Raw genomic sequence first — 24,864 nt, 5'->3', positions numbered from 1 at the left:
CAACATCCTAGTCAATCTATGCTTCAGACTACAAAGCATGTTATAAAATACCATTTTGCTCTATTTTGTTAATTCTTTTTATTCAAGCAACTCTGCACCAAGGTATGTCAATCCACTATTATGATCAATGTATAATGTTAAGAATTTCAGTATAATTATCATCTCATCAAGTTCTATGTGTATTCTTGCATACCCAGCATGGTTACCCATGCTTGACTGAGGAAATATTACCTTTCAAAGCATAGTACTTAAAGTACAGAAAAGAAATTTAGGTCAAGTGTCAAGAAATGTACAAGCACCATTTTCAGGAGCTTGAGGCAGGAAAGCTGTTGAGAAGGTTTGACACTTGTTCTGATTCCAGTCATATACTTGCTCAATAGAAAAGACTATTTTGAACTAGACGTACTTATAAAGTCACATAGTGAATGCCTAAGAAATGGTGATTGTCTAAGTTAGTGGAGGAAATTATAGTTTGTGATTTAAGATCATATTTTAGTTACAACTACTAAAATGGTTACAAAACAAACCTGAAGGGCTATAGAGATACCTGCGGCCAGGCCAGACAACCCAATTCTAACCCTAGAAATAATATGGCAAACGGAGAGAACTGACCCCTAAAAGTTATCTTTTGACCTCCACATATATGCTGTGGAATGCACATGGCCAACACATAAATACTCACATAAACATAGACACACATATACACAAGTAAATAAATGTTAAAGAAATTGATAATAAAAATAAGCCCTATGTAATATAGAGGGAATAGAGTGGAATGGAATATGAATAAATTTAGAAGCAAATGACATAATTATAACTCTGTAGTTACTAATATAGGGGTAGTGTTAGAATTTGGATCAAAATAGCTATGTATCCCTCTCCTTGAGACACAGAATTTCCTATAAAGTTATAGGTAATGACTGGGTACCATGGCACTCTTGTTGCCTCAGATACTCAAAAGGCTTAAACAGGCGAGTTAATTGAACCCAGAGAGTCCCAGGTGACCCAATGAAATTAGAGACATTTTTGAGCTATAGACCAAGAACCTTTCTCAAATCAATGATGATGATGATGATGATGATGATGATGATGATGATGACGATTATAAACAAAATTAAGCCTGTTGTATAGCTGAGGAATAGAATACTTGCATAGCACGCATGAGGCTCTACATTCAATCATCAGTACAGAAAAATTTCTTAACATGAAAAGAAATGAATACTGATAGGAATCTTTACTTGCATGTTTGCTTTATACTTGAAACTACATATATGTATTTTTGTTCAAAAAACTTACTTGAATTATTAGAATATTACAGGCTGTTTGGGCCATTTTAGAAAGGAGCACTGAATGTGATTAGAATGTTTCAAACATGAAATGCTACCCTTGTGTCCTGCCCTTAGGTAAGTAGAGGTCTGCAGAGTAACTGCTACCAATGTAAATTTAGCAAATGTTTCTAAAAAGAGTATTGAAGAAACTTGCACAAACAAAACTCTGCAGTTAAAAGCTCAAGAGTACAAGGTCCAGGCATCCACACTCATGTGCTTATGTACACAGAGAAATATACACATACACTTACTACTGCAAACAGGAAAACACATGTATGTGCAATGAGGGTGATACACAAAGGAGGGTGCAAGGAAAAACATTCAGCCAGAATGTCTTGTAACATGGGACATGTATGATGGATCCTCACTGGTTGTCTTACCAAGCTTACATGTTTATATTGAGTCTACCAATGCTTACTGAAAATAACAAATATAAGAATGTGTCTGCAAAGAAGTGTGACGTATTTATTCATTGTTTGTTTTTGCTTTGTTGCTTCCCATCAAGGATAGTACAGTTTGTAGCTTTGTTTTGCTTGAAGTAGTAGCCAGGAAAAGGGAATAATGAGTTTCCTCAATCTGGTTTTTGAATTAGAAGTAGGAATTAGATGACAGAAGCAATAAAATGTGTGAATCAATTGAGCAACTCAGCCCAGAGTTGAACCTCTGCTAAAACTGCATGCCAACAACATGCATTTTCCAAATTAGAATTTAAACCCTCTGTTGTCATCAGAGAGAGAAACTAATAAGTAGATGTGGTCCCATCACAATTTCTGAAATGCATGCTCTCCATGTAAGAAGTTCTCCGGGAGAAAGTGTCACTGACAAATAACAGGGAATTTAATCCCTAATAGTAACTTTCCAGGTGCAGTTAAACTTAAAAGCTAAGTGATTAGTAATATGACAGTGTTAATGAATGGAAGAATTTCAAGATGATTGGTGAAGATATACGATCACAGATTTTCCACACCAATTATACTAAACCTTGAGATATTTTTGACAGTGTTATAAACTTAACTGCTAAGGTAATATGACTAGATGATGCTTAACATAGAGATAACTGGGGCATTGAACTCCTACATAACTCTGAGAACACCTGAGAAACATTTACAATGGGAAACTTTTTGTTCAGATTTAAAAATTCTCTACATTGGGACTTCATTATTATTGAAGAAAATGTATTTGTTAATAATTGTAATAATAAAATTATTATTCTATTTTTCTATCCAAAGTAAGCATAAGCTTCCATTCCCTATATTTGCACATGCAAATATTAGTCTTAGAGTTTAGGTTTTATTTATTTGTTCTTTTTAGAGTTTTACATTTTAGAGTACATTCCTGCTATATCTGAATCAGGATTTGAGTCAGGGGCATTTTTTCTAGTCTGTTGTTCCATGCATAAAGATCAAACACTCCAGTTTAAAATTGCTTTGTAAATTTGACCTGTATCCTTCCATGGTTTTTATTAAACTGAGTAGAATAATGGTTGCATTTTCTTTTTAATATGCAAAGCACTGGTGCACATTTGTTCTTTTGATAGTTTCTGTACACACACGGTATCTATTTCATGTTTCTGTTTTAGTTTTTTGCAGATTTTTCTCTTACCTTAAAACTGTAAGTTCCTCAAGGACGGGCTTATTTATTAACTATTTTATCTCTGTAATTTTAACTCAATATCAGATATTAAATAGAAACTCAACAAAAAGTTTTTAAAAGGATACTTTCTGCTTTCTTGCCATGACATAAAACACAAGTTTTATATGCAACATGTCATATAAGATACATGACCAAACAAATTATATTTTGAAAAAATTATTCACTATGAGGTCAAAAAACACACAGACATTGGTAACGTTTAAAAGCTGTATTGAAGTTACAATTTTTTACTCCACAAGAACAATGGATTCTGTTTTGTGATGCAATACAAATTATCACACAATTACTGAATCATCATTCTTATTAGCTTTTTCTAAGATCCTTTTCATTATTGCTTAAAAAGGATTATTTTTGGTATATTATTCTAACTACAGATTATGATACCACAAATATATCCTTTGTATCTCTTGTTTTGTACTCTGTATGCTTTTTCTCCTATGCTTTACAGACAGCTTAAATCCATATACAAGCAAAAGTATCTGCCCAGCTTCTAATAGGTGCCACCCTGATGGGATGTTTCTTAGAGGAAAATTGTATAATTATACAGTGTTGTATACTTTATACAATATAATCCAATTATACAAATTATATAGCTTATACAATAGTCATAACCTGGAGTCATCATTGAGAAACAAAACATATTTTTGATAATTTTTGATTACTTACTAGGTCTGTGTCCCTATGAAAATGAACAAATTATATCATTTAACTACTGATACAGATAAATACAAAGTAGTCCAAAAGCAAAGCAGCAGGGAACTTTGATAAAAGTTAGAGTTAGAGAAAGGACTGAAGGAGCTGAAGGTTTTAAAACCCCATAAAAACAACAATGCCAACCAACCAGAGCTCCCAAGGACTAAACCACCATCCAGACTATACATGGACTGACTCATGGCTCCAGCTGCAATTGTTACAGAGAATGACCTTGTTAGGCACCAAATGGAGGAGAAGCCCTTGGTCCTGCCAAAGCTGAAGCCCGCCCAACACCTCCCTCCTCCCGACCCCCCTCCCAGTGTAGGGAAATGTCAGGGTGGGAAGGCAGGATGAGGTGGGTGTGTGGGTGGGGGAAAGTAGATAACATTTCAAATGTAAATAAAAAATATCCAATAAAAAATAAAAGCATTGTTTTAAAAAGCCATTAGGATTTCTTTCAATATAAATTAAGTCACCACTGCCCTGACTAAAGTTACTATTGAATGACTTATCTATATGTCTTTATAAAAGAACATTAGGTACACTCTCAGCATATTTTTCTGTAATTTAGACTGTTAATTTTAGTGCGGACATTAGGCACATGTGAAATCTCATATGTAAAGTTATGGTGTCCTTCTAAAGCAGATCTCAGTAGCTAGTGCTGGTGTTTGCTCTGGAAAGACTCCTGCTAGGAAAATAGAAAAAGCTGAGTGTAGCCCTTAAAAAATGTTACAACAAATCTACAAAAATTCTAGCAACAGATAAACTAGAGGAAATTACATATTGTCAGTAGGGTGTGAAGAATCAGCAGAAGCAATGCTTGACTTGAAAAAAAATTCTTACTCAGACTCTCCAAATAACACTTCAAGTGTAAGCCTGTGAGATCAACAGTTAAAACCTTGTCAAATGATATCCCCATTCGTTCCATGAAATGACTGAGAGAAAATGTGAATTCCTTCTCTGTGGCTAAACAGTACTCATTTATGTCACCATCTCTAAGATGATACCTCAGATCTCATCCCTAGTCTCAGGAGGGACATACCTTCCGTTGACCTATGCCAATGTCCCAAAAGCATAGTGGTTGAGGATGTCCCGTCCTCAAAGACTAAATTCTTTCACATAAGAGGCAGTGATATCTTCCTAGTCCCTCTATGTGGCTTCCATGAATATCTTGTACATGAATTTCCTACTGAAACCCATCCCTGACTGCCCTTCTCTACTGCAAGAAGCCACTTTTAAGTGACAGTAAAACATACACCATCTCATTCATGGAAGAGACTTTTAGATCCTTTTTGACAATCATTTACTGTTGTGTATGCATGTGTTTGTGAGTGAATGTTTTCATGGATTGAAAGGCAGAGGTTAATGCCTCTTATGTAATGAAGGAGAAGTTTTTTTTTTAATTGAATATTTTTTTTAATTGAATGTCAAAGATTTAGCGAGGAGGCTGGCCAGTAAACCCCAGGGCCTTGATTCTGTCTCTACAATGCTGGGATTGCAGTCACAGATCACCACGACTGGTATTTTTACAAGAGTGATAGCGGTTCAGATTCAATCTGAAATCAAGAGTTTGGATAATGTGCTTTAGTGAGGGAGCTACTGTCAGCCCCCTCATTTACTTTTGATAATACATTTGCACTGAAAAAGGAAAAACATAACCAAGAGATCACCAAGCAGGAGCCAGATATTAATCAATTGTTAATTAACATATTGAAGGTCACAGGTAAATTGTGTTATATCTGTTATAGCTCTCAGCTCAGAGTCACTGACGTGTTTCTGAGTCCCTTGATAAACTGAGAAATATTATTATGTAATATTTGGTTTTTTGATTTTAATCCATTTATTTGTATGCATATAAAGATTTGGTGGCAAAAAAAATCTTTTTTTATTTGACAGATGACAATCACTAAATGTATAACCACAGATAACTAGCAAATAAAGCAATAGTTACAAACATTGAACAAAAAGCAAGAAATATTTTTTGGGGTAGAAACAAACATAAAATATTCTTAAGGAATAAGGTCATTTAAATGGTCACAGGACTCCAGATGGGATGTGAGAAGGGGGAAAGAAAACCAATTCAAATGGAGACCGTGACGTTAGCATGGACAGCATTTTCACAAGAAAACAAAGTATAGGCTACAGTCAGCTTCACAGTAACATTTCTATAATAGGGCCCCACATTTTCTTTGCAATAAATGACTAATTTATGTCATTTTAGGAATATATTCTCCTACAGTATCTGTAGGACATCAGCAAATGCTTTTTTAAAAAATAATAATTTTTCTAGTATAAAATGCTGTATTTACCTTTTCTTGACTGTAAGGGAAGATACATTCTGAAAAGCCAATGTATCTGCCTGTGTTTGTCCTATGTCTTTGTTAATGTATACTACTTAAATTCTGTACATATGAACTTTTAGATGGGAATTTTAGCAATAGGTATATTAAACAAAAAAAAATCAAGAAAGAGGAGTCAGTTACATGACTGAGCCAGTAAAATGTTTTATAAACAAACAAGAGTACCTTGGTTCTATCTGTAGACGTTTTGTAAAAACCACTGGCTGCGTGATTACAATTCCGGTCCTAGAGTGGAAGACATATATGATCTCAAGGATATATTGGCCCCACAGTCTAGTTAAATTGATGAGATCCACTTTCCAGGGGTAAGTCCTTTCTCAAAACCACATTATGGCATTTGAGGTGTGTCAGCAATTTTTTTTCCTGGCACTTACAGGTAAGCATGCACATGTATATACATCCACACTCATAGGAGCATGCTTATAAATAGATTATACACATCAGATTATACACACATCAGATGCAAGCACATGTGAACACACATGAGAGCATAAAGAGGCATAGGTTTATGAATTTCATAAAAATAAAGTGATAATTTCTTGATTAGAGTTAAAAACAGAAATATATCAGGCAACCCTAGTTCTAAGTACTTAAATCTGTACCTTTGTAAAACTACGTACTTGCTGACTACAACTCTAAGATGCAGTGAATGGTGTTTCTACTATGCATTCTGTCATCCTCTCATACGAAGACATTAATCTTTACAGACATACAAAAGAACCTTTTCTTGTGCAGTGCATCATGCTGTCTCATAAAACTACAGTAACTTCTTTGTGTCCCTTTCTTGCCTTCTATTTTATACAGTGAGGAAAATGGAAGCAGCAAGGATTATATAGATTAAAATACTGCACATCTCACTCTTCTCCAAGTTGTTACTTTGTAGAGATCTTAAAATACTTGAAAAGACCTTAGAAATCTTTCTCCCATAACCCCTTGGGATTTAGGGTATCTTTTTCTTCCTATAAATCTTTAACTGTGAGCATCATCAAAGACAGTGATTCCACTGCAGATCTCTGCAGGTGTCTTTGAGATTATAGTAACACTGAGTATCATTTCTGGTCCAAATATATCTTTTTAACCAGCATCATATAAACCTCAACCTTTGCTTTACTTCAATTTTTAAAAGTCATTATTTTCTGCGTGTTTGTCTGTTTTCATATACAGATACAAAAATATCAAAGACCTAGAGAAAAATAATTTCCACGTTTGGAATATAATTAAGAAAATAGGAAGTCTTACATTTTATCTGGTTTCTCAGTTCATGAACAGCATCTAAACAATAAATGTAGAGACAATAAATCAAACTTCATTTCTTATTTGGAATGATTCAGTGACATTTCTATGGACTGAGTGATTGTTGTAACTATGCTGGCTTATTTTTAAAATGTAATGTATATAGCCATAGGCATTGACAGACACATTTTTAAAACTGACATCAAAATATGATCATATTCCTTTAGCATAAATATGTACTTAGCATTGGAGTGATAACTCTTTATTTGTTTTAAATCTTTAGCCTGTCTTCTAAAAGTCTACTAACATCCACTGCAGTCATACCTATAAGTGCTACTTAATTGTGACAAAAATGTTATCATAGTTTTAGCTCAGATGGAATTCATTGTAAGGGATAAAATAAAGTATGTGCTGAATAAAGTATAATCAATGCAATAAAATATTCTACAATAAAGGATCTATATATCAAAAGTAGAAGGAAAAGCATTACAACCTATTTGCATGTAAGAAACAGAGAGTAGCATGGGGTAAAAAAAAATCACATATATGCAAGCACGTGTGCGCACACACACACACATACACACACACACACATACATTTAAACAATATTAAAGGATAGTACCCTAACAAAAATAGTATATGACGAAATGTTACAGTTGTGTAGAGAAACTTGTAAGATAAGTTACTTACACACACACACACACACACACACATACACACACACACACACACACACAGAAACTAAAGGGGGACTGAGGATAGAGATGTGATATTGATGACTCTCCCAGTTGTTAGTGGAAAACTTCAGAAGTGATTATAAGATTGGGAAGTAGACATCATTGCATGGTACTATTCAAAGCATACAGCACTTTTTAGACTTAACACTATGCATTTAATTGCCATGAGTGAGAAGTCTGGTGATTCATGTCAATCTGTAACTTGTGCTCTATTAGTCCTGCACTGACTCATATATATTGGGAGCTGAGCTCTGGGTACTAACAGCATACCTGTAACCCCTTAGGTAATGTAGTCGAGAAAAAAAAGGAAAGACCAAAATATGGAGTTCTTGATAGCTTTATTTTACTCTTAATTTCTATTTATTATTTTATTTTTATTTTATTTTATGTTTTTAAAACAAGGGATTTGATAGGGGCAGGAAATGTATGGAGAAGCTCAGACCCTATTATTAGTTTTGTCGTGTGCCTGGAACTGAGCTATTAAGAACTGCTTACTAGATTAGAATTTCAAGAAGGCTTGGGATTTTTGTCTATGGAAAAGAAACCCATAAATAAGGAAATGCTTTTGGTGAGCAAAGGGTCTGACAAGTTGAAGAAGGGCTTTAAGAGCAAGAGCTGAAAGGGAAGATTTTGAAGCACAAGAGGTCAAAGTCTTTGGAATGAACATAGGTGTTAGATAGGTAGATAACATGCAATAGGGATGGGGGAGGTTCTAGTTTTACAAGTAAGACAGTGGAATGACCAATGACACTTTTGACGCTGGATGCTACGCTATTAACTGAGATAAAGACAAACAGTAAAGCAGACTAGCAAGGATTGCTCAAACCATTACAAAAGTAGGCTAGTTTGCTTTGTGCACTGTGGCATGGAACTGTTATTGATCTCAGTAAAGACTCAGGCCAGCATTGCTGCAACTAAGAAGGGGAGGCTCAGGATCAGAGGATAAAACCTTTGTCAGACCACATTAGTTTGGATTGCAAAGCCATGTATAGAGTTCATGCCACCTAATTAACACCAACTTCCTATTTTTCCTAATCAGTGTCATATAAGCTTATGAGGACATCATCATCATCACCATCATCATCAAAAACAACAATAATAACAACCTCTATCTTTTAAAGGTGAAAGGTAGTCCAGGGTTGTGGGGCATGTATGTGGTATCAGTATTTGGGAAGATAGGAAAAAGGTTGTTGAAATTAAAAGTCAGCCTGGACCATAGAATTAGACTAGGTCACAAATAAATTCAAAATCAAAACAAAACACTAAAAAGGAAGTGTTTGAAATGTGATAGGGTTTCATGTGGTTTGTGAATTCTAAAGATGTAAGACCAAAGCATGGATGCTTAAGTCCTTTTTAGAAGGGGGAACAAAATACTCATGGGAGGAAATAGGGAGAAAAAGTGTGGAGCAGAGACTGACAGAAAGGACATGCAGAGACTACCTGCTCTGGGGATCCATCCCATCCACATACAAACACCAAACCCAGACATAATAGTGGATGCCAAGAAGTGCATGCCAAGGGCTTCTCCTCCCATTGATGTCCAACAGGGCCATACTCTGCTACATATGTGGCTAGATCCATGGGTTACTCCATGTGTAGGCTTTGGTTAGTGGTTTAGTCCGTGGGAGCTCTGGGGGTCTGGTTGGTTGATATTGTTGTTCTTCCTATGGGTTTTAAACCCCTTCAGCTCTTTCAGTCCTTTCTCTAACACCTCCATTGGAGATCCCATGCTCAGTCCAACAGTTGGCTGCAAGTATTTGCCTCTGTATTTGTAAGACCCTCGCAGAGCCTCTCAGGAGACAACTATATTAGACTTTTTAGTTTCCTTATACCACATTATTGTGGGCACTGAAGCAGGAAATTCTGGCCTATATATTCACTAGCAATCCTGAGATATTTTTGTTTTGTTTTGTTTGCATCTTGAAATATCCAACTTATTACTGTAAAATACTGACTGTGTGTTTGTGGGAGATGATACATCTTATTAAATAAATGCTAAAGGACATAAGTTTTATAATATAGAGCTGCCCAAACAATTGTCATATCATCCCATAACAATTTAAGCATATAGATTAAAAATTTAAAAAAAAGATGAGGGAGTGAAGGTCGAGATGTAGTTGAGGAAGTAGCACTGTGTTCTGTCTTAAGTATAAAGTGATTATTAGCTTGTATTAGAACATGAGCATCCATGATTGTAACCTTTTTGTTTCATGTTTAATAGTTAAGAATAATGTGGTCCAATAAGAAACCTTCAAGTCTAGTATAATTTTAAATGCCGAGAAGCTAAGTAATATCTTTTGTTATATTTATATCTTTAGCATTTTTAATCATGATTTCTTTTGTGGTATTATTTGATTTCCAGTTTTTTCAATTCTCTTTGATTCAACAAACATGAGAGTGATATAGAATAAGGCTACCTGAGCCACAGGAGGAAACATCTTCAGTCTATCTTAAATATACGTTAGATACAGCACCTTGCACTACAAGGTATCATTCACATAAAAATTCATAGTGACACAAATGGGAATAGCTATAAAAATCTGAGTTTCGGCATCTTGTTGACTCAGTGCTATTTTTAAAACATATTTTTAATATGGTTTCATTTTAAATTCTCTGAACATATCTTCCCTACACTAAAGACTTGAGAGACCAGTGCTTTGCCTAAAAATATCTTGTTTTTATATCTTGACTCTTATCATGTTGAGGATTTATTTTTTACCATGTTCTTTAAGAACATGAATTGGTGCAAATTTAGTCAAAATAGCTACCAATGAATTCAAAGTAAATTAGCACTGTCAGTGCTGTGTATATTTTCTTGGTGAATGTTACTATTAATTTATAAGAAAAAAAGTCTTTCCAGTTAGTAATGTTCACTCCTGATTGGTAAGGTCAAGAACATGTTTTTTACACTGCAGTTTCCCATGATTTTTATACGATATACTTAGGTCATACAAAAAACCAAATTTGCATTTTTTTACAAACTGTGTATTTTTAAGTCTAAAGATACTTTCTTAATTAAAATTCATAACAGAGACATCGTTCTTAGACAACTGCTTGCAGACAGTTTTATGTACCAGGTTTGACATTAATCATTCAAAAAGTTATTGAAAATAATCTCAATTAACTTTTGATGAGTTAAACTACTTAATGTGTATTAAAGAACAAAGTGCTTGGGGTTGGGGATTTAGCTCAGTGGTAGAACACTGGTCTAGCCCTGGGTTCGGTCCCCAGCTCCAAAAAAAAGAAAAGCGAAGTTTTCTTGACTTATACCTTGAACAACGTATCCTTCAATGTGAACACTAAAAGCAAATAGTATATTAGTGTTCTTTGGTCATCTCAATCCCCATAAAGAAAGTTACATGATGTAAGCTCTGACTTTATCACAGAAGTTTTTAGCCTAATAGAGAATATAATGATGTTTTATATGATATATCAATAAATGAATGCCAGTAAGTGACAGAGCTATACATATGTCATGGGCTATATTCTATTTGGGACAAGTAGAAGAAGGAATCTTCTGACTTAGCTAAGCAAAGGAACTATGAACTAGTTGAGATTTAAGAAAAATATTTGATAAAATTCTAGTAAACAAAATATATATCCTAGTTCCCAATGATCTGGACACACTCCACATTGTAAATAGTTGTTATTACAAATAAATGGGTCCTACTTATATTCCATATTTCATGTAGAGTACATTCTCTGCCCCCTTCTTAGGATGTAACATTCGCAGAGGTAATAAAGACTTACTGTATGGTGTGGAGTTATGTGTGTGTGCACAAAAGGAATAAATAACTACAAATAGAATAAACAGATTTCAAAATCAACATGAAGAGATGAGAAATCGAAGACTAAAGGAAGAAGTTTTCTTAGTATATGTCAAAAAGGAAAGAAAGATAAAATATTTCCTCCAAAAGGAAGAGAAGACCCATGGTACTTATGAAGAACATTCTACAATATGCAACTCACATTAAGAAACCAGCACTATTTTACATTTTTAAGAAATGTAATTATTTAAAAAAGTAACTTCAATTAGACACATTTCTCTGGCCTGCTAGCATGATATAGAACTAATGTGTCATTTTGTAAGGTTGATGTCGTAGCTGCTAATATAGTAATTGTCATGTAACTGTATTGAATCTGTATTCAAATATGGAATCACCATAGGCATTTACTTTAAACCCATCTCAAAGGGTTTATGTGAATTTAGTTTTGCTTTCTCAATAATAAGCTACATAATGCATTGTTCTTTTGTCTGTTCAGAAATTCAAATACTCCAGATAAATCAAAATTATTCCCTAGTACTGCCCCTGATCCTCTCCTTACAGTGACTAAAGAACTCAAACTTCTCTCCAGGTCAGATTCCATACTCTTTTAAAAAGTGCATCACAATGTAAATAAATTGGGGATGTTTAAATTTTACAAGACAAGGAGATTACTTAATTAGGAGTAGCACTGCCTTTCTTTTCTACTGTGTCCTTTTTCTCAGAAAGAAAGAGAGAGTGGTGGGGAGACAGACGGCCAGACACACAGACATAGACAGACAAACAGAGATGTGACAGGGACAGAGAGAAGAAGAGACAAAAAAGACACACAGAAGACACAGAAGTTTCATAGGAAATCTCTCTGGTCATGCATGCTCTGTCTCCTAACCTACTCTACTACAGAAAAACATAAGGGAGACTTCTGTTGGAGTGGCTTTGGCAAAGAATCAAAGCAAACAGAGCCCATCTTTTTTCTCTTTCTGCCTTTTCCCATGAACTTTTTAGTAAAGCAGGGTGTGCATGCCTTAAAGTGGAGAATCTCCCTTTAAAACAACCACAACAATTATATCCACTCTGTGCTTTTGAATATATATTCAAATAAAAATAGCTTTTACTCATTCACTCACAAATTTTTGATGTCAATTTTAGTAAAGTCTACTTTCGATTGAAATTGACATTTTCTGGTTGCTACAAATTTGAGATGTCTGTCTCATGCTGAATGTTTATGTTTTGTATAGAGTGCCTATTCACACACTGTTCATTCATTCTTCTAAGGAAGTTTTTGCTAAATGATTTTGTGTTAAACATAGTTTAAATATTGATGTGTTGCTAGATATCTACTTTACAAGTGACCAACTAAATTTATGTTTAAAAAATAATGTACAAGTTTCTAATATTATGGATTATTTTTATGGTGATAAATTTGTTCTGCCATTGTGTTATTTCCTCTCTAATTCATTTTTAAGCCTATTCAATTTAATGCCCACTTATTTCCTAACAGTGCACCATTCAGCCAACAGTGACCTCTACATTGAAAATTGTTCATTTTCAGTCTTCATCTTTGAAAACTGTCAACAGTTTTTAATGACTGTCCCGTTGCTTCCTCTTCTTTAACGTCTTTTTAAAAGCTGATTTCCAGGACATTTCTACACTGGGTGACCTCCTCTCTCTCACCTGTTTTTCTTGTTTGAGCCATTTTCTCCTCTGATCTGCTCTTCTCTTTTCTGTTTTATTTACTTATCCCAAGAGATTATGTAGTCACAAAGGTTTTAAGTACATTTCTAATATATAATAATATAATATTATAAATATTCATAAGGTAAACATATTGAACCCAGTAAATATCTAGACAATTATAAACTTCAAAATGAAGTGTATTTCTGCTTTTTAAATCTCTGGTTGACTACAATATAAATTCTATGAGACATATGATTTGGCCCAATTTGTGTGTTGTAGAGTCCAGAATCCCCCAACAGCGCTTGGCATATTGAATATTTTCTAAGAATAGTGTAAAGGAGAAATGAGCAGGTGTTGGTGTTAAACAAATCACCTTTTCCTGTTGAGATGTGTCAATTTTTCTTATTTGCAAAATTCTCTTCTACAAGTTTTAACCAAATTCAGCTCTATCTCTAATCCTTTACTTTGAAATACTTCCAAAGAATAATTTGCATATGGATTAAAGCATCAAAACAAAAATGTTTATTTTTCAAAAACACCTTCTTAGCACTCCTTTGTCCTGCATCCGACATATTTGTATTCCTAAGGAGACATATTTTAAATGCTAGTTTTGGTGATTACTCTCCCACATTTAAATAATAACTTCAAATTGTTTATTGTTGGCTCTCATATTGTTTGCCTTTAGTTTTACATTTTTCCCTCTGTCTTTGTCCTACTTGATTTTACTGAATATTTAATCATGCTGGGTATTTTTCAAATTACTTTGACAAATAGTCTGTTCAGAAGAAGGGACCCCATTTGCAAAAATGTCCACACCAGAGACATAATGGGCAAGGGACTTGCCCATTTTTCTTGGTTGATAACTAGTGTATGTGGGTTTTATGTTGGCCATCCGCTGCTGGGCATACATCCTTCCTTTAAGATTGGTTTATAGCCCTAACAAGAACTAATTTTTGATTTGCAACACCATTGAGGAGATTCTTTTATTTTTAATGTCTGACCATTTTACTGAGCATAAGTTGACATCATTCTCCAGAGTTAACCTACCCTGAACCTGAATGAACCCTGTTTACTTAGAAAACATATGTATTTCATCCTCTTCTTTATATTATCTACATGATAAGACATATAGATACGAGGAGAGATTATTTTTCTCCTTCCTTGTGACTTCCAGGAACTTAAATGATTTTGTTCTTTGTGTCTCTTTCCTACTAATTTCTTAGATAAGCTTATACCTCTAGTCATTTAATACTATTTTAATGCCATTTCAAGACACACAATATATTTAAAATATTTACTTACATATAAAGCTTTAAATTACTTGAATTTACTTATATCCATGCTGTGAAATAGGAGATCAAGTTATCTTTTCATATAGATGGGTGAGGTTTCACAGCACCATTAATTTCAAGTAGTTTTTTTTTATATGTAACACATTATTCAGTCCACCTCACATCCAGTTCACAGTTTAGTTTCTTATAACGTTTTCCTTGAACACACTATATTGTATAAACTCTAATTCATTGTCTATTTTACTGATTGCTTTCCCTCTAGGCTTAGAATACTCTCTGGTTTTCCTGTTCACTTATATTTCTGCTTCTTCCAATATAATGAACAGTTCTAGGCCACAAAGACTTTCCTGATGCTCTGCTTGCACAGAGAGTTTACAGTAGGTGCTTTGTTACTACATAGGAACAATAATATAATATGGGCATATGTTTTTGAAAATACACAGGAACAAATTGTACACAAAAAGAAAAATCTACATGTTATTTATATCATGTGGTAGCATGAATTCTGTTATTTTGTAATCTATGCATTTTGCAGTGCGTGCGTGCATGCGTGCGTGTGTGTGTGTGTGTGTGCCTGTTGAAGTTAGAGAAATGATGTAAGATGTATTGCTCTAAAACTCTCTACTTTGTGTTCTTTAGCTATCTCTCTCTATCTCTCTCTCTGTCTCCACCCTTCCCCTTATCTGTCTATCTATCTATCCATCTAATTATTATCTATCTCTGTGTGTGTGTAATACATGCACATGCTTGTAGCCACATCTGTGATTGTATGTGTATTCACACGACACCACTAGTGGAACCCATGTAGATCTCAGAGGATATCAATGAGTAGTGGTTCTTATAATTCACTTTGTTTGAGACAGGGTTACAATGTTGTTTCCCCACAAGCTCCTAGGATGTTTTTGTGTGCCTCCCATCTCCCCATTAAAGCAATAGAATTGCACATGCTTAGTCGACTGCATCTAGCTTTTACTTGAATCATGTGGATTCAAACTCCAGTATTCACATTTGCATTTTCATGTTTAAAACTATTACGCACTAAGCCATTTCCTGATGCTATTATTGCTTTGGAGACAGAGTCTCTCATTAAACCAGTGGTTCAATGATTCTGCAGAGCCAACTTGTCAGTAGGCCCAAGGGATCCACTTCTTTCTATCTCCTAGCATCAAAAATAGTGTGCACCATATTCAAGGTACTTGTCCAGCCAATATTAAAATGGAAAAAAATTAGGATTGCCAGGAAGAAGAAAGACATGTCAAAATTACTTATTTTTAAATTACTATACTTATTGTTAGAAAATTCTTCTACTTCAAATAAGGTAGAAATGTTTTAATTTTTCTCTTTTAATTTATTCCTCTCTCATATCTCAGATCCCAGCCACAGTTTTTACATCTCTTCCTTCCCCTAGATACCCTGTTTTGCACTTCCACTCCTTCTTTTCCCTTCAGAATAGGGCAGGCTTCCCTGGGATTCAAACATGTCATATCAAGTTGCAGTAAGACTGGGCATCTCCTTTCACATTAAGGCTAGAAGAGGCAGCCCAGTATGAAGAAATGGGACCCGAAAGCAGTCAGCCTCTGCTCCCAGTATTAAAAGTCACAGAAAAAGACCAAACTATATAATAGTAACACATCTGCAGAGGGTCTATGTTAGACCCATGCAGGCTTCCTGATTGTTAGTTCACACTCTGTGAGTCCCTATGAGCCTAGGTTAGTTGATTCTATGGGGATAGTGTTCTTGACCCCTCTGTCTCCAACAATCCTTCTTCCCCCTCTTTCTTCAGGATTCCCCTACTCTACCTAATGCTTGGCTGTGGGTCCCTGTATATGTTTCCATCAGTTGCTGAATGAAACCTCTCTAGTGAGTATATGCAAGGGTATTGTCTATGAGTATAGAAGAGTATCATTAGGAATCATTCTTTTTTAAAACATTCTTGCCAGTCATATTTGGTTCTATCATAGGTGTCTGGGCAATCCAGCTTCTGATTCCTACCCCTCCAGGTAGTGTCAAGGGTGGGCTCCTTTTAATGCAATGGTTCTCAAGCTGGAGCAGTCATTGGTTGGCCACTCCCACAATTTCTGTGCCACCTTTGATTAAGCAGGGAAAATTGTGAATCAAAAGTTTTGTGGCTGAGTGAGGTAACACAATTCCTCCACTGGAAGCACTGACAGGTTATAGAAGATGACTGATCCAGGCTGTGAAAGATGCCCGAAGAGAGACCCTTTCTAAAGTCACGGGAAATCGCGGACCCCAGACACAGAGAGACCATTTTGGATGTAATAAGCAAAGGCGAGGTTTATTAGGGAGATCTATTACGGGGATCTCCGGGTTGACACGTATCCTGCGCAAGAGACAGAGGTGTTGACCCCGAAGCTCAAAAGTCAGGAGTTTATATAGGGAAGGCTAGGGGGTTTGGCGCGGTTACACACAATTGGCTAATTTCTGGCACGGCTATAAGTGATTGGCTCATTTAAACATGGCAGTGAGATTACAGCACAGCAGGAGAGTATGTATTGACTGGAGTATACAGGATTTTAGGAGCTAGGGGCCTATCAGGGTTTGAAGGACATATGGTTAAGGTGTGACTCTGAGTAAGCTGGGGGAGGTGCCTTTCTGCCAGATGGTTTGGGTCAGTCCTGATAACTCAGGCTGGTTCCTGCATTCCTTTTCTTTATCTTTATGGTCTGTTAGTCCTAGCGGCAGGGCGGGGCTGCCTGGACTTGCTTTTCACAATGTTTAGCCCTGAGTTTGTGAATTTTGAAACTTACTCTTTTAACTTCATATTTTTAAACCTTAAATCTGTATAATTTTCCTTTCAGTTGAATGTCTAAGATTCTGAGTAGTGTGGAAGCCATCATGTTCTGCAGCCCCTCTTGGCATTTTGCTAGCATCCCTTGTTTCTATTCTAATTGTACTAAGTTTCTTGATGTTCTGGTATTTCCTGAGTCTTTACATCTAGATGCCATGGTACTTTTTTCCTGTCATTTGTCCTTTAAAACATTTTTTTTCTGCATGAAGTTCTAAACTACACCCACCCCTGTTACATATTTACAGAGCTTTGTACAGATAGATTCACTTTGAGTTATTTAAAATATACTACAGAAGCAAAATCCCATTTCAACTACCTATTGAATTTTTTTTCAATCTAACCCCTGAAATGTTAACAGCAAATTCATTCATTGAGTTACAGCAGATTCAATGTCATGAATGAGAATTTTGAGTAGACAAGAATGTTACTTAGTGCCCACATAGATAGACCATTTCTGAATTTGACTGTCAGAGCCTCCTAGGTCCCCTGAAATGTTTCGCCCCCCTTGTCAGACCCTTCTGGGTCTCTTGCAGAGTCTGACCCCTGCTGATCCCTGCTGATCCCTGTGGAAGTCTTTTGTTCCTAACAAAGGAGCAGTTTGGCCAGGTACAGGACACACCTGGGCAAAGGTCAATTCGTTCCTGTCTTTTGTCTTCCCAGTCTTTTGTTTTTGAGGTTTAGGCTGGTCTTCCAGGATTTCTCTCTAGTTAATTCAGGGCTTGTAGTTGGTCTTTTGTTACCAAAGTCTTGAGCCAGGGTTTCCCACTGTGCTTCCCAGACCTTTTCCACCTGGTCAACTTGGGGTATATATTAGGTGAATAAAGCTACAGGAGCCCCTTCCTTTTCTTGCTTAACACGAATAACCCATAACTCGTGTGTGTGTGTGTGTGTGTGTGTGTGTGTGTGTGTGTGTGTGTGTTCTTTAATCCCGCAGGCTTTCGCCTGATTCTCAGTGTCATGTTGGTGCAGGCATCAACATTTGACTTCGAGTTTCTCTTGCTAAAACAGTTTCAAATAGGAATTGCATTCATGGCCAGGGATGAGTCAATCTTATTACTTTTCTGTTTGTGTTCCTCATTAATTACAAAGGTTTCTTTGTGTCCCTTCTACTCAGGCTACAAGCTCCCACTCTAGCCACCCAGGATATTTTACATGAATTAGCATGCATTGATTTCTCTTGAGTTCAATCAAAGAGTCATGGTGCTAAATGCAAAAGTAAAATGTCTTTGTCATAACTTCCTGGCATTTTAATAAACATTATAAATTTGGCCATTTATTTTATTAAACTTATCTGTGAGAAAAAATGTGAATCACTGTCTGTTTTCTTACTGGTAAAAGAATATCTCACTTGCCCAAGGCCAAACTACTAGATAATGACAGCAAGGCACACAAAGTGGGGCTCCTGATTGTGCATCTGGAGCCTTTAATCACTCTGCCATGAGACCTCTGTTTAATTATCCTGTGCACTCAATGCATAATATGAGATGTTAAGACGATTCTAAGCAATTTCTATGTACTCTGAAACATTTAATTAGTTTTCTTTAAAATAAATAAGTCATTAGGAAACTACAAATTAGCGATTTAATTAACTGTGTTATGGCCTTTTGGTTCTTCTGGCTGAAATAAACTGATGCCAAAACTACCAAGCAGACTATCCTTTACCCATGAGATAATCAGCTACAGGAGTTATCAAGAATTTTAACCTCAGAGCTAGTGTAGTGTTCAGTAAAAACGAGTGATTTGTGATAAAAGTATGTTTTGTATACAAATGAATATTGTTCAACTATACCTGCTACATTGTGAATCAGTGATAAAATCCTTTCCTAGAACTTGTGAGACTTCAGATTTTATCTTCCACATTATAAATTAATAATAATAGTAATAAAATTATAGCTATTTTTCCTGCCTGCATTAGGTCACAGAGCATTAATAATAATAATAATAATAATAATAATAATAATAATGCTGTAATTAATATTGTTAAAGTTACAGTTATCTTTCTCCTGCTTATTTTAAGGCATATTGAGTATAACTCAAGATTACCTTTAAACAGCCCTTGTACAACTTAGTACTTAGTGATGCTGCAGTTAAATATATTTAGTTTCAGGGTATCTTTACCAATTAATCCTTTGGTTACTACTTCTGTCTAGATTTCCTACTCATCCTCTTATTTTCCTATTTTATAGTTGTTCATGTACTTTTTACCAGTTTTCACAGTACTTTTCACTCCATCCTCTGGTCTTCATTCTAGTAGCTGTCCATAATAACTTTTAAGCATCTTTTTTGATCTGTCTTAGAAATGAGTGATTCACGTGTTTTAGTTGCACCTAATCTATTGTGAAGACAGTTGAGCTCTTATACCTAATTTATTTTAAATTTGTATCTTTTTAGTTTGGTTGTTAAATAAAAGTAGGCTTTTTTGCTGAAACTCTATAACTTATGTTTTAATTCTTTAAATGTACAGGAAAATTCATTTAAAGTTAGTATAGTGATATTAATATCTGAATATTCCTTATATACTTATCCTAATTTTTATTATTAGTCCTTTTTTCATCATATATGTATCTATCTAATCTACAGATATCTATAAGTAGATATATCTAGATATATTTCATCTATCTAATCTATGTATGCCTATAGATACAGAAATCTCAATAAATGATAAATAGATGATAGATGGTAGATAGATAGATAGATAGATAGATAGATAGATAGATAGGCATAATTGAAAATCTAGGGTGTTGCTTGATTATTTTTCCCTACTTAGCTGTTACATTCTTTTAATTATAATGGAAGGTTGCCAGCATCTAGGATCACTGTATTTCAATATAATCTTAGAAACAGGTGATTCCAAGGAAACCATGGAATCTTCTAAGATTCTGTGTTTCTGATTATTTTTGCCAACGATTATAATTCTCTGACATCTTTGGCTCTTATGAATTTACACGTCAAGTGAGCCAGGATGTAACTGTTTTCATGTTAGACTCATCAAACATTCAGAACCTGCACTCTATTGTTAAGTTCCCAGCTGCTGCTCCTGAAATTTATTGCTTTATAAAATACAACCTCAAATGTCATGTTCTCTGCTGTGAATTTCTTTGCTCTGCAGCGATTAGCCATGATATTTCTCACTGTGTATTTCTTTCAGTTTTTAAAAGAGGTTTTTCTGTCTGTTTTTGTTTTCTTTTTCTTATATAGGAGGCATAACAGCATGGTTTTAACACTGAAAGAAATGATGGTATAAAAAAGGTGCAGTTGTTTAAAGAGACAAGGCTACACGGTATTTTTCAGTAGCTAAGAACAAAAGCACATGTCTTCACTCTCTTATAGCACTTTGGAAAAGAAAGATTAACTTGATTTAAAATATATCCTGGTAGTTTTAGTATGTGAATGTGCTGGGAAAAACTTGTGAACTCAGCCATAATGTATTGAAAGACGCCGGGAGCAGGAAGACCTGCACTCAAGTCTCTGGATGATGCCACCCCCCAAGAACTCACATGAGACCGTCCTTGCTGTAATAAACATGAAGTTTATTGATAGGAACCAGTGCACTGGGGTCGAGACTCATATCCCATGCAGGGACAGTGGAGTTCGACCCTGAGAGGCTGGGAGAAAGGGTATTTAAAGGGAGAAACCACAACCCAAGGGGGCAGGGGTGGTGTCATTGGAAAATCACAAGAATACCAGTGAAAAATCACAAGGAGAAACTCCCTGTTTCTCAAGATTGTTCTCTAAGATTTTCATCTAACTTTATGGTCAGCTAGTACAGGTAGAGGGCAGGGTCTGGAAATTGAGGTATTTAGGGCTTTTTTAAACTTCTGACTTCTTAGCTGCATTTTTTATTCTTTCATTCCCCACTTCTTCTAATGGCTAGTTCTAATCATAGAACTAAATTTTAGTATCTTTATAATATTGGCTTTCTTGTCCTCCTAAAGCATGATACTGTTGGCATAACATCAAAATCTGAACAGTACTCACTCTTTCTCTAATGAAGGTAACTGGTTTCTTTAACACACATGGACCTATAATCAGAAGCAGAAGCAAAACTAAGAAGGATCCCATAAGGGAAGATATCAGAGTAGTCATCCAAGGAGATCTACTAAACCAGCTCTCAAACCATCCCTGATATGCTTCTCTGTCTCTCTGTCTTTTGTCTAACCTTTCTCTAAGTTTATTCATGGAGTCTTTAATTTCTCCTGAATGGTCTACATAGAAGCAACATTCTTCTTTCAGTGTAGCACACAGACTCCTTCTTTAAGGAATATCAGGTCTAATCTTCTCCTATTCTGAAGGATACCTCTGAGAGGGAGGTTAGGTATTCCTGGAGGTCAGCTAAAAAGTCCTTTTCACTCTTTATATCTGAGTCAATGGCAGTTCTGAATTCTCTATAAGCCTTGCATTGCAGGGCAACAGCAGATGTCCTTGTAGCTAACCTTGCAGGACCTAAACTCTTTAGTATCAGGATTACAATCTGGACACTATCTGAACCTACACACAAAGGTCATGACTGTCTTTTAGAACTTCTAATCTTATACAGGTTGTGATCCCTGAGGCACAGTCCCAAGAAGTGTTAGGAGTACTAACATATGCAATGCTACATCATTTGCAATAAAAATCAAGCCTATCCCCACATCTATCCCAATGGAACCCAGGGCAAACATGAAATTCTTGTTTCTAAAGCACACTCCTCAAGCGAGCATTATAGCAACCTCCCAGTCACGTCTCTAATGTATCCACTTATCTGATGTGCAAGTCTAGGGAGCTTTTTGAAGATCTGAGTGTCCCTCTCAGCCCCAACAACTAGTACACAGCTGGTGAGGGCTGAGACTTGATGGCTGTCAGGGTGGTCAGCAGCACCAGGTATGGTCCTTTCCAGCGAGGCTCGAGTGTCTGGGCTCCATGTTGATGTATGTAGTATCTGCAGTCTCCGACCTGGAACTGATGAGATGTCTCGGGGGTCCCCGGGGCATAGGCTGCTGTCAGCTGTGACTAGACTTCTTTCTGTATTACCTGTAGGTCTTTTATCCTCGCATACAAATCATTATTACTATGACATGTTGGTTCAGTAACATCATCTAATACAGTCAGAGGAGCTGAGGCCCCATATAAGATCTCAAAGTAGGTAAGGCTGAATCTGGAAGGGGTATTTCTTGCTCTGAAGAGAGCAAGAAGGAAGGAGTGCCACCCAGTCTGTGACAGTCTCCATGGTCAATTTGGTCAGGGTATCTTTTAGAGTTTTATTTATTTACTCTACCTGTCCTGAACTTTGAGGTCTATAAATACAACGTAATTTCTAATCGACCTCTAAATACTTGGCCACACCCTGGCTTACCTTGGCAACAAAAGTAGGGCCGTTGTCTGACCAGATTACCTCGGGCACTCCAGACCTGGGGAAGATTTCTTCCAGTATCTTCTTGATGACTACTGAGGCCATCTCTTGCTTGGTGAGGAAAGTTTCTATCTATTCCTGAAATGGTATCTACAAGCACTAGGAGATAATTGTGATCATATTTTCCTGGTTTTATCTCAGTGAAGTTCCCTTTGACTTCCCACTAAACTCTATGTCTCTTTGCCCTATTTGCTTGCTAAGCATTCACTTACTGACATACCTTACACTTTTTTTTACTGCCTCTCTGACTAAAATCTTAGTCTATTACATATACCTTAACTACTTGGCCAAGCTTCTTATCTCCTAAATGAGTCCATTTGTGTATTTGGCAAAGTGAGTCTTGTTTGTTCTCTGAGGAAAATAGTTTTCCCTCAAGTATGCCATTGTCTTTTTTTCTTTTAAGCAATTTGGGCCTTTTCTTCTGTTGTACATTCTAAGTGAGGCCATCCCTTAGTCCGATCCCAGTTCCCAGTGGCTGTCTCTTGCAGGCCTATAACCAGGATAGGCTCCTGCATAGCCATTTCTCAAGCCATGTGATCTGCTTTGTTATTGCCCCATGACACTGAATATCTTCCCTCCTGTTGTCCTGGGCAATGAATAATACTCACAGTTGCTGCCTTCATCAGGGCATCCAAGAGATGGCAAAGGCATCCGAGGTGCTGATGTGCTGGGGGGGGGTAGAGGTTCAGCCATCCCAGATGACATTTGTGTTGTCCACCATGGCAGCACCCACTTATCTCTGACCTTCATGAAGAGAACTGTTCCCGTCTGTGGACAACGTAGCTTCAGCTTTCAGCAGGGGTCGATCGGTCAGTCGCAGAGGTCGTCCCTCCACTTACGGGCTTCTGCCAGTGCTTGACACTCGTGCTGTGGTGGCTCCAGGTCAGGATTGGGTAGCAAGGTGACCAGATTCCCAACCAGTGGAGAATCTAGTCCATGTCATCTGACCAGTGGTCCCATCCTCTGGGACATTTTATTCAAAGGCAAAACATCAGCCACTCTACCACAGTTTAAGTCCTGGATTGAGTGATAATTGTTAGTGCCCAGCTGGCAGGAGTGATGTATTCCAGGCAGAATGGCACTAAGCCACACATCTCCCAGCATCAGGTACTGATACATTGAGACAGGTCTTAGGCTCCACATACACAGTCTGCAGATAGGCATACACATGGCCTCACCCAGCCATTTCAGTCCACACAAGCCATTTTGGAGAGCAAATTTCTCATGAGCAAGGGATAAGGGCAGTCAGGGATGACCATGAACTAGTGGGTTACCCGGCCCACGCCAAGGTCCACTGTTCTTCGGGCAGTCCATAAGTGTTGTTTGTTGCCAGTAGCCCCCTGTACCCAAGGTCTTTTGCTGGACACTAGTCCATTTGGGCGTAGTAGCACAGAGTGTTTGGCCCCCCCGTATTTACAAAACAACTGGGCGGGCTTCCCTTCTATCTTTGTGCATAGCCAGCACTCTAGGACCGAGAGGATTGCCTTTAGGGCCACTGGAAATGCCCCTCTTGTTCTTCCTGGGGCAGTCCCTGACCCAGTGTCCTTTTTCTTTGCATTAGGCACACTGATTTTTAGCCAGGAATTCTCTTCTGTTGCCAGGTACTGTCTTCCTAGGTTCCCTAACTACTGTGTCCAGTATATGTTCTTCTCTTGTCTTTCATCTCTCTTTAGCTCTCTAGCTTCCTCTTCTATTTGTCTCTTTTCTTCCCTAGCTTCCTGCTCTTTTTACCTTCTTTTCTCTTTCTCTTTTTCTTACCTTAGCCAGATTGGTGGGGCATTTTCCAGCCCCTTGGAGACCCACCCTTGGAGCCTGGTGGTAGACCTGGAGCACTCCCTACCTTCAGGGATATTGAAGTCAACAGTCAGGAGTGAGGGTCTTCCATCCATGTCTGGAACATTTTTTTCTGGCCTCTAGTAGGATTCTGTC

General features: G+C 36.7%; 1 protein-coding gene across 2 annotated transcripts in view; it reads left to right on the top strand.

Annotated features, from left to right (window-relative positions):
- The window catches only part of Glra3 (glycine receptor, alpha 3), a 646,799-nt gene that overhangs the window by 4,649 nt on the left and 617,286 nt on the right, over positions 1 to 24,864 (top strand). The gene's annotated exons all lie outside the window — the stretch shown is intronic.

This window comes from Rattus norvegicus, chromosome 16, assembly GCF_036323735.1.
Source record: "Rattus norvegicus strain BN/NHsdMcwi chromosome 16, GRCr8, whole genome shotgun sequence".
NCBI classification, from domain to species: Eukaryota; Metazoa; Chordata; class Mammalia; order Rodentia; family Muridae; genus Rattus; species Rattus norvegicus.
The sequence above is the reverse complement of the archived record's forward strand: the minus strand, read 5'-3'. Positions and strand labels throughout refer to the sequence as shown.